Source organism: Elephas maximus, chromosome X (assembly GCF_024166365.1).
Source record: "Elephas maximus indicus isolate mEleMax1 chromosome X, mEleMax1 primary haplotype, whole genome shotgun sequence".
Lineage (NCBI taxonomy): Eukaryota > Metazoa > Chordata > Mammalia > Proboscidea > Elephantidae > Elephas > Elephas maximus.
Genome location: NC_064846.1, coordinates 168,995,806 through 169,007,363, shown reverse-complemented (window position 1 = coordinate 169,007,363; position 11,558 = coordinate 168,995,806).

Below are 11,558 nucleotides of genomic sequence, written 5' to 3'. Positions count from 1 at the left end.
GTCACTGAACCAGCATGCAAGCATCATATTTTGGTTTTCACATTGAACCTTAAAAGACCAATCAAATGTTTCTATTAAAGGTAGAGCTTTTCTTCATTCAGTGTGTGTCTGTGTCTCTGTGTGTGTAGATGTGTAGGAAAGAGTACTTTAAGCCAACTAAGAGGCTGATTTGTCAATAGCCTCTAGGCGTCTGAGACGTCTGAGATAAGCAAGAATGATATAAACACCATTAGCATTGAGAGTCTTTCAGAATAAATATTTTATATCTCCCTAGACAACCAGGTCTTCAAATGAGGACATCACTGAGCAAGTAGGGTGGAGGCCATGTTCTTGGTCATTGAGGGGGCCCTCCATTCACCCTCTGCCTATTAATGCCCTTTCTTTGGGCTACCTCTTGTCCCCTACCTAAGCTGGTGCGCCAAGGCCCAAGGGCAGACCAATTAAGGTTCATTATGTCACATCAAGGGGAGAATTCCAAATACTGGGCCCTCCACCAAGAATGCAGCATCCTCACCCTCCCACTTCAAGCCCTGAGATGTTTTCAGTAAAAATAACCTTAGCTAATCATGACTGCTGGGGAGGATAAAGATAATCTTGGTGAGGTCATGAGGAGCCAAAAAAGAGTCTTTAGAGATCCGAGCTATCTTAAGAAAAGGTCGGAAAATTCAGACTAGAATGACTCATCTTATGCCCTTCCGCTCTTTCTGAGCCTCTGCTAGGATGCTGGGATGGGGGTGCCTGTCCCACAGACTCAAGCCTTATGCTGAATCAATCCATAGCCGTGCACCAAAAAGAAACCTGTTTCGGGTCTCGAATAAATTAGTAGTGGGCAGCTAAGTCATTCTCAAAACAGAGCAAGTCATCACAGTGACAGACTTGTAAAAGGCAGTTGCAGGAAATTGTACAAAATAAGCAGAATAAATATTACGAGAGTGAATTGGATGCTTTATGCAACAACCACCTGACACTCCGACTTCCTTTCAGATTTCACTTTTCCTCCCCTTTCTCTTTATTGCCAGATGAATGTACTTGCAGCTGGACTGTGGAGAAGCAATGGTGTCAAACAACGACTCGTTAAGAAATACACGCCTGTCATAAACTCGAGACTTTCTCAGGGGATATATTGAGTTGCACTCCCTGCTTCCTACGAAAAGGTGCAATGAAAAAATGAATTAACTATCAACTACCAGATGTTTCCAGCATCTCTATTAGTTTGGGAAAGATGAAACAATTGCTGCATTGTACAGATGTGTAACTCACATAAACATAAGTATTTAGGATGTGGGAGGAAGGCTCAACTAGATGTGTCTTGAGAATAATTGATCTTTCCTTTTTGGCAATGCTTCATAATAACAGGAAGAAATCTCTTCTGCTGGAATTGACACATTTTTCACAAACACAAAGAATAAATGGACATTTTTCTAAGGGAGCAATCATATGGCTAGGCATTTCTAGTTTGACTTTGATTTAGTACATCAGTTATCATTATCTTGAACTTTCTGGTGATGATCATACATCCACATTCATGATTCTGAAAACTTTCCATTAAAATTCTAAGTATTGAAAGTCCCGTTTTCTAAGTAACGTGAATGGGTTCCAGTGAGGAGAGATGATGTCATCAAAGGTATTGTTGAGAAGCAGAGATGCCTTCACTTAAAAATATTAAGGGAGCATAGGTACGAAATGTTCGCATTACTCTTTGACCTTACAATCAAATAAATGTTCAGTGCTCAAATACGTGGAGCAGTCATCAATACATGTTGTTCGAAAAAAGGGACAGGAATATTTAGCGGCAACAACCTTAAACTCTGCCTCTGACTCCACATTACTGTGTCTTCCACGTGAATGAGCTTTAGATCCAGGTCCCTGTCAACTCAATGCCAGAGAACCACGGAATAGAAAGCCAAGGGGGGCGGGGGGAGTAGTGGTGGTCACCATTTCATGTTACATATACACAGTTCACAAACAGGCTTTATCTCACATGTCTAGGCCCTTTCTGGAGAGGAGTTCTGAGACCACATCTAGACTTAGGCAGAAAGAGTGTTGGAGTCTATTAACAACACTTGCCAGTGTTCTGGAAGGAGAAGACGTCAGCATGTGCACAGGAATTTTCCAGCTTGGGACCCTCTAGCAGTTAAGAGAATGAGCTTTGTTGTCAACTAGGCTTATGTTACAAAACCACAGCTCCACTACTTCCAAGTTCTGCCACAGAGGAAAATTTACTTAACCTCCCTAAGCGTCTTTCTTCCTTTCTCAAATGGGGATAGTAACTAATATTACCCAAAAGGGCTGTTGTAGAGATTAAATTAGATGATGTATGTAAAGAGTTTCGCACGTTTCATGCCATAGAGTGAGAGCTACAAGAATGACAACTGTGGCTGTGACAGTAACAGTAGCCCTAACAGTAGTAGTATTTGTAGCAGCAGCAGCACCATTAATAGTTGCAGTAGTAACAGTCTAGTAGTAACAGTAGTAGCAGCAGTGGCATTAGTAGAAGCTTAAGGACATAGAACTGAAATTTTTCTGGTATGGATCACAGATGAAAACTAACATGATTTAGGGAGAAAGAGAGAGATGGATTCTGATTAGCCAAGTAAACTCGAATCAGAAACCACTGCAGTTGCTCATGGCCCGTGGGTACACCATCCTTTCATTGAGGTGACTCAGCCCCAGAAGGGTTTGCTCCTCTCTCCCAGGGGCTTTCAGTTGTATGGTACATGCCATGTATGTTGGATGGAAATTGTACTGATGCTCCTGAAAGTGAGGAATGGGGTTTGAGCTCTCCAACTTACATGAGACTCAACCAGGAAAGAGATGTGGCAATGGCCAGTGGTCAATACTACTGAAAAATCTTTCCAAGGTAGAGAAAACAGAGATATGAAGGAAGAGTCACCCACCATTCCTTGAGCTGATCCCTCTTCCCCCTTGTACTAGCTCTTATGACCCCAGTTTCTGAGTGGTACCCAAAGATGAGTTATGAGGTGATTCAGAGACTTGAGCACATCCACAGATAAGTAAGAAAGAGGGAATGCTGAAAACAGGGATGGTGAGTAGGTTCCGTTTGGATACTGGAATCATTGTAACAGAGCAGGTTGACTACATTGAGAGGATCAGAGTATGGGTGTTTACAAAGGTTGTATGCTCCAGTAAAATATATAGTTTAATTTGATAGAGAAATAATGGCCAATTTTCAGGCCAATAGTGAAAAAAGAACAAATTTGGAGGGAGGAGTCGAAAAGCTTTTTGAAGAGAACTGCTGGTGAAGTAATAAAGGAATAGAAGCTATAGATCATAGATTTTACTCCTGGAATAAACCTTTGAGATCATTTAATCCACTTCCATTATTTACAGATGAGGAAGCACACATTTTATGAATAACAGACCTGCGGAAATGACCTATTAAAACCGGGAGTTATTACACTAGAGAGAGGGATACAGTCCAGAAATGGACATGCAGACTTAGGAGTCGTCTAGGTACAAGCAGTACTTGGAATCATATATGATGATACAGTTCACTGTAGCAGGGGGAAGAGATACATTTCAGCTTCCAAACAAAGCATGAAGAGAGTGACACACCCATAATGAAATGGCCAAATAAGCACCTTCCAAACACAGAGAACTAAACGGTCCAAACAATGAGAATAAATAGAGGAAACTGAACATTTATATTTCGCATATTTTGGCATATCAATTGAACTGTAATTATTTTTTTGCTCTTGGGATGAATCTTTCTGCTTCTCAAAGATTGTTAAGGAAAAAAAGGTAGTTTCAAAAGTAGCACAAAATTTATGTGATGTTTGGCTAAAAACTGTAAGCATATAAACAAAAAAATGAATATAAGAAAGGTTTAAAAGGATTGATAATGAGCATTGAAAACAGATCCAAAATGAGTCAAACAATTATGATTACATTATAGAATAAAAATAATCCATCACTCTTGAAAGTAAAGATACATGAGTTAAAAATTGTTTTTAATATTGAATAATATGGCTTTACAATCTCAGATTATTACAACAAAAAATCACGAAATGAGTGTAAAAAGCGGGAAGAAGTAGCTAATGTCTTCATCTTACATGGGATTCAGATAATTTTATTTCCTTATGAAACTGACAATCAGAGATACAAAGGCTTTTGCATATTTTTTAATTTAATGGTAACCATTACAATAAAAATGCATTCAGTGCTTCTATAGGTAACACAGACTAGGCTATAACTAATATCAGTTAACATTTATTGAGCACTTACTATGTTCCAGGCATGTTTTGAACACTTATTTATATACCCCCTCTCAAAAAACCTGCAAAATGGGTACTATATTTATCCCCATTTTGCAGATGAGGAAACTTAAGCACGAAGAATTGAAGTAGCCACTAAATCTTCTTAAAATCTTGAAATGGGATCCATATTCAGCCAAGCATATGCTACAGCATATGGTCTTAACCACTATTTTACACATGTATCAAAAGATGGAAACCAATAGAAACGATACGAAAAATATAAAAACAAAATAAACCATAAAGCAAGCTGTCAGAAAATCAAACGTATGAGAATGAAAATAAACATAAATTTGTTAAACTCATTTTAAAAATATATTATTTATAAAAGACTTAATAAATAGAACAAAAAGATATGAACATATTAAAAATAAAAGGATGGGCAAATATATATCAGGCAATTAAAAGAAAAAATGGAAAGCATTAAATGTGGATTGTAATATACAAGAAAGCCATACTACACTGTTAAAAGTTATAATCCTAGAAATAAAATACAATAGTCTAGGTCAGTGCTATCCAATAGAACTTTCTGTGGCAATGGAAATGTTCTATATCTGTGCTCTCCAATATGGTAGCTACATATGGCTATTGAGGACTTGGAATAGAGCTAGAGTGACTGATGAACTGAATTTTAATTTTAGTTAATTTTAATTAATTCAAATTTAAATGTGAACAGTCAAATGTGGTGAACACTTATCATATTGGACAGCACAAGTCTAGGTCTTAGTATAAATGTACATGAAGTAAATGTTGCTACAATTAAAATGAAGAGTTTAAAGGAAGCATGTTTTAGTGTTAGGCTATAAAACAATTTTGAAATATTAAACAGGCCCAAAACAAATTAAAAAAAATAAGAATATAGATAATGAGAATAATGTAATTACTAAAATTACTTAATAGATACCTATAGAACTTTTCCCTCTACAAAGAATGTGTATTCACATTCACAGATGTTTACAAATGATGATCAAAAATAATTTTTTTTTAGATTTTGTAAAGTAGAAATTTTACTTTCTGCAATTCAACTAACTATAAATTTACAACAAAACCATACTCAAAAAGTTGGAAATTTTAAAGCATTCATCTAAATGTGCATCAATTTACAAAGGAAATCAGCTCTACAGTTACAGAGAATTACAACATAGCAAAATAGATACGATGGGTCAAAACTACACTTTAAGGTAACTTCACAGAATTGGATTTTATTGATATTAATAAAGGAAAATGAGAATAAATGAATAAACATAATTAAGAAGAGAAGAAGAAAAAGGAAATGATGAAGGTAAAAGTCAAAATTAGGAGGCGGGGCCAAGATGGCGGACTAGGTGGACGCTACCGCGGATCCCTCCTGCAACAAAGACTCGGAAAAACAAGTGAATCGATCACATACATAACAATCTACGAACTCGGAACAACAAACACAGATTTAGAGACGGAGAACGAACAAATACAGGGAGACAGCGATTGTTTTCAGAGCCAGGAGCCAGCGTACCAGGCAGGTGACCTTCGGAGCCCGATTTGGGGCAGAGCCCAGGGGGGCAGACGGCACAGATAAGGGGCCCAGCCCTAGCGCCCGAACTCATCCCGCGAGGGAGCCCAGCCGGTTGGCGAGGGTGGAGTGGCAGCGCAGCCGGTGGGAGAAGTCCCCGGGAGGCAGTGACTGGTCTTGGAGCGGGCAGAGCAGCGTCCCAGCTGGGGAACCGTCCCGCCGGGAGTTTGGCGGGGACCGGGCGTGGCATGACCGCGGGGACCAGCTACATTTCCCCGAATTGACCCCGGAGGGGGGCCCAGTCGCTCGTGAGGGCGGCACCCACCCAGTTCGCGCCAGTGGCATGGCGCACCAGAGGGAGAAGTCCCCGGGAGGAAGTGACAGGTCTTGGAGTGGGGAGAGCAGCATCCCAGCCAGGGAGCCATCCCGCTGGGATTTTGGCGGGCGCGGGCGGGGCATGAGTGCGGGGACCAGCTATATTCCCCTGAATTGACCCCGGGGGGGGCCAAGCCATTCATGTGGGCGGTGCCCACCCAGTTCGCGCGAGCACAGCGCGCCGGAGGGAGAAGTCCCCAGGAGGAAGTGAATGGCCTTGGAACGGGGAGAGCAGCGTCCCAGCCGGGGAGCCGTCTGGCCGGGATTTTGGCGGGCACGGGCGGGGTGTGAGCGCGGGGATCAGCTACATTCCCCTGAACTGACCCCGGGGCGGTCCCAACCGGTTCACACGGGCCCAGCCAGTTTGCGCAGGCGGAGTGGCGGAGCAGCCGGTGGAAGAACTCCCCGGGAGGCAGTGGCTGGTCTTGGAGCGGGGAGAGCAGCGCCCCAGCAGGGACGCGCAGTCGCGACTCAGGCGCGGGGACCTGCTCCGCTCTCCTAAGCTGATCCGGGGGGGAGCCCACCCAGTTCGCGGGAGCGGCGCGCGACGCAGCTGGCGGGACGGGGAGTCCCCGGGAGGCAGCGACTGATTTTGGAGACGGGAGTGCACCATCCCAGTAGGGGAGCCTTAACCTTGGGGGTGGGGCTGACAGCTGAGGATCTGACCGTGACGCCAGCGGGCCAGAACCCCCGGGGGGCAATCTCCACACAGCCAGTACATATAGGCGACGCGCCCCGTGGAAATCTCAGATATAAGAGTCATTCCAAGTAAGACAAACAACTCTGGCTATATTCTGAGGTGCTACACTCCTAGCTCTCTGATCCCTCCCCCACCCTCCCCAGGCGGCTCCATTAACATCCGAATAGCCTGAGCCAGAGGGAGAACTCTGATAGGGATCTGACTGCATTTTTTTTTAGCGGATTTTCTGGAAAAACTAGTTTCCCAGTGATGGCTCGGAGACAGCAGTCCATATCAAACCACATAAAGAAACAGACCATGACAGCTTCTCCAACCCCCCAAACAAAAGAATCAAAATCTTTCCCAAATGAAGATACAATCCTGGAATTATCAGATACAGAATATAAAAAACTAACTTACAGAATGCTTCAAGACATCACAAATGAAATTAGGCTAACTGCAGAAAAAGCCAAGGAACACACTGATAAAACTGTTGAAGAACTCAAAAAGATTATTCAAGAACATACTGGAAAAATTAATAAGTTGCAAGAATCCATAGAGAGACAGCATGTAGAAATCCAAAAGATTAACAATAAAATTACAGAATTAGACAACAAAATAGGAAGTCAGAGGAGCAGACTCGAGCAATTAGAATGTAGACTGGGACATCTGGAGGACCAGGGAATCAACACCAACATAGCTGAAAAAAAATCAGATAAAAGAATTAAAAAAAATGAAGAAACCCTAAGAATCATGTGGGACTCTATCAAGAAGGATAACTTGCGAGTGATTGGAGTCCCAGAACAGGGAGGGGAGACAGAAAACACAGATAAAATAGTTGAAGAACTCCTGACACAAAACTTCCCTGACATCATGAAAGACGAAAGGATATCTATCCAAGATGCTCATCGAACCCCATTTAAGATTGATCCAAAAAGAAATACACCAAGACATATTATCATCAAACTTGCCAAAACCAAAGATAAACAGAAAATTTTAAAAGCAGCCAGGGAGAAAAGAAAGGTTTCCTTCAAGGGAGAATCAATAAGAATAAGTTCAGACTACTCAGCAGAAACCATGCAGGCAAGAAGGGAACGGGATGATGTATACAGAGCACTGAAGGAGAAAAACTGCCAACCAAGGATCATATATCCAGCAAAACTCTCTCCGAAATATGAAGGCGAAATTAAGATATTTACAGATAAACACAAGTTTAGAGAATTTGCAAAAACAAAACCAAGGATACAAGAAATGCTAAAGGAGATTGTTTGGTCAGATGACCAATAATATCAGATACCAGCACAATACAAGGTCACAAAACAGAACGTCCTGATATCAACTCAAATAGGGAAAGCACAAAAACAAACAAATTAAGATTAATTCTAAAAAATAAATAAATAAACAAAATAATACACATAACAGGGAATCATGGAAATCAATAGATAAAAGATCACAATAATCAAAAAGAGGGACTAAATATAGGAGGCATTGACCTGCCAGATGGAGAGTGATACAAGGCGATATAGAACGATACAAGTTAGGTTTTTACTTAGAAAAATAGGGGTAAATAATAAGGTAACCACAAAAACGAATATCAACTCCATAACTCAAGAAAAAAGTCAAGAAAAACGTAACGACTCAACTAACATAAAGTTAAACATTATGAAAATGAGGATCTCACAATCTACTAAGAAAAACGTCTCAGCACAAAAAAGTATGTGGAAAAATGAAATTGTCAACAACACACATGAAAAGGCATCAAAATGACAGCACTAAAAACTTATTTATCTATAATTATGCTGAATGTAAATGGACTAAATGCACCAATAAAGAGACAGAGAGTCACGGACTGGATAAAGAAACACGATCCATCTATATGCTGCCTACAAGAGACACACCTTAGACTTAGAGACACAAACAAACTAAAACTCAAAGGATGGAAAAAAATATATCAAGCAAACAACAAGCAAAAAAGAAGAGGAGTAGCAATATTAATTTCTGACAAAATAGACTTTAGACTTAAATCCACTACAAAGGATAAAGAAGGACACTACATAATGATAAAAGGGACAATTGATCAGGAAGACATAACCATATTAAATATTTATGCACCCAATGACAGGGCTGCAAGACACATAAATCAAATTTTAACAGAACTGAAAAGTGAGATAGACACCTCCGCATTTATAGTAGGAGACTTCAACACACCACTTTCGGAGAAGGACAGGCAGGACATCCAGTAAGAAGCTCAATAGAGACACGGAAGACCTACTTACAACAATCAACCAACTTGACCTCATTGACTTATACAGAACTCTCCACCCAACTGCTGCAAAATATACTTTTTTTTCTAGTGCACATGGAACATTCTCTAGAATAGACCACATATTAGGTCATAAAACGAATCTTTGCAGAGTCCAAAACATTGAAATATTACAAAGCATCTTCTCAGACCACAAGGCAATGAAGCTAGAAATCAATAACAGAAAAACTAGGGAAAAGAAATCAAATACTTGGAAAATGAATAATACCCTGCTCAAAAAAGACTGGGTTATAGAAGACATCAAGGAGGGAATAAGGAAATTCTTAGAAAGCAACGAGAATGAAAATACTTCCTATCAAAACCTCTGGGACACAGCAAAAGCAGTGCTCAGAGGCCAATTTGTACCGATAAATGCACACATACAAAAAGAAGAAAGAGCCAAAATCAGAGAACTGTCCCGACAACTTGAACAAATAGAAAGTGAGCAACAAAAGAACCCATCAGGCACCAGAAGAAAACAAATAATAAAAATTAGAGCTGAACTAAATGAATTAGAGAACAGAAAAACAATTGAAAGAATTAACAAAACCAAAAGCTGGTTCTTTGAAAAAATTAACAAAATTGATAAACCATTGGCTAGACTGACTAAAGAAATACAGGAAAGGAAACAAATAACCCGAATAAGAAATGAGATGGGCCACATCACAACAGACCCAACTGAAATTAAAAGAATCATATCAGATTATTACGAAAAATTGTACTCCAACAAATTTGCAAACCTAGAAGAAATGGATGAATTCCTAGAAAAACACTACCTACCTAAACTAACACAATCAGAAGTAGAACAACTAAATAGACCCATAACAAAAAAAGAGATTGAAACGGTAATCAAAAAACTCCCAACAAAAAAAAGCGCTCGCCCGGATGGCTTCACTGCAGAGTTCTACCAAACTTTCAGAGAAGAGATAACACCACTACTACTAAAGGTATTTCAAAGCATAGAAAATGACGGAATACTACCCAACTCATTCTATGAAGCCACCATCTCCCTGATACCAAAACCAGCTAAAGACATCACAAAAAAAGAAAATTACAGACCTATATCCCTCATGAACATAGATGCAAAAATCCTCAACAAAATTCTAGCCAATAGAACCCAACAACACATCAAAAAAATAATTCACCCTGATCAAGTGGGATTTATACCAGGTATGCAAGGCTGGTTTAATATCAGAAAAACCGTTAATGTAATCCATCACATAAATAAAACAAAAGATAAAAACCACATGATCTTATCAATAGATGCAGAAAAGGCATTTGACAAAGTTCAACACCCATTTATGATAAAAACTCTTACCAAAATAGGAATTGAAGGAAAATTCCTCAACATAATAAAGGGCATCTATGCAAAGCCAACAGCCAATATCACTCTAAATGGAGAGAACCTGAAAGCATCTCCCTTGAGAACGGGAACCAGACAAGGATGCCCTTTATCATCGCTCTTATTCAACATCGTACTTGAAGTCCTAGCCAGGGCAATTAGGCTAGACAAAGAAATAAAGGGTATCCGGATTGGCAAGGAGGAAGTAAAGCTATCACTATTTGCAGATGACATGATCTTATACACGGAAAACCCTAAGGAATCCTCCAGAAAACTACTGAAACTAATAGAAGAGTTTGGCAGAGTCTCAGGTTATAAAATAAACATACAAAAATCACTTGGATTCCTCTACATCAACAAAAAGAACACCGAAGAGGAAATAACCAAATCAATACCATTCACAGTAGCCCCCAAGAAGATAAAATACTTAGGAATAAATCTTACCAAGGATGTAAAAGACCTATACAAAGAAAACTACAAAGCTCTACTACAAGAAATTCAAAAGGACCTACTTAAGTGGAAAAACATACCCTGCTCATGGATAGGAAGACTTAACATAGTAAAAATATCTATTCTACCAAAAGCCATCTATACATATAACGCACTTCCGATCCAAATTCCAATGTCATATTTTAAGGGGATAGAGAAACAAATCACCAATTTCATATGGAAGGGAAAGAACCCCCGGATAAGCAAAGCATTACTGAAAAAGAAGAAGAAAGTGGGAGGCCTCACTCTACCTGATTTCAGAACCTATTATACAGCTACAGTAGTCAAAACAGCCTGGTACTGGTACAACAACAGGCACATAGACCAATGGAACAGAATTGAGAACCCAGATATAAATCCATCCATGTATGAGCAGCTGATATTTGACAAAGGACCAGTGTCAGTTAATTGGGGAAAAGATAGTCTTTTTAACAAATGGTGCTGGCATAACTGGATATCCATTTGCAAAAGAATGAAACAGGACCCATACCTCACACCATGCACAAAAACTAACTCCAAGTGGATCAAAGACGTAAACATAAAGACTAAAACGATAAAGATCATGGAAGAAAAAATAGGGACAACCCTAGGAGCCCTAATACAGGGCA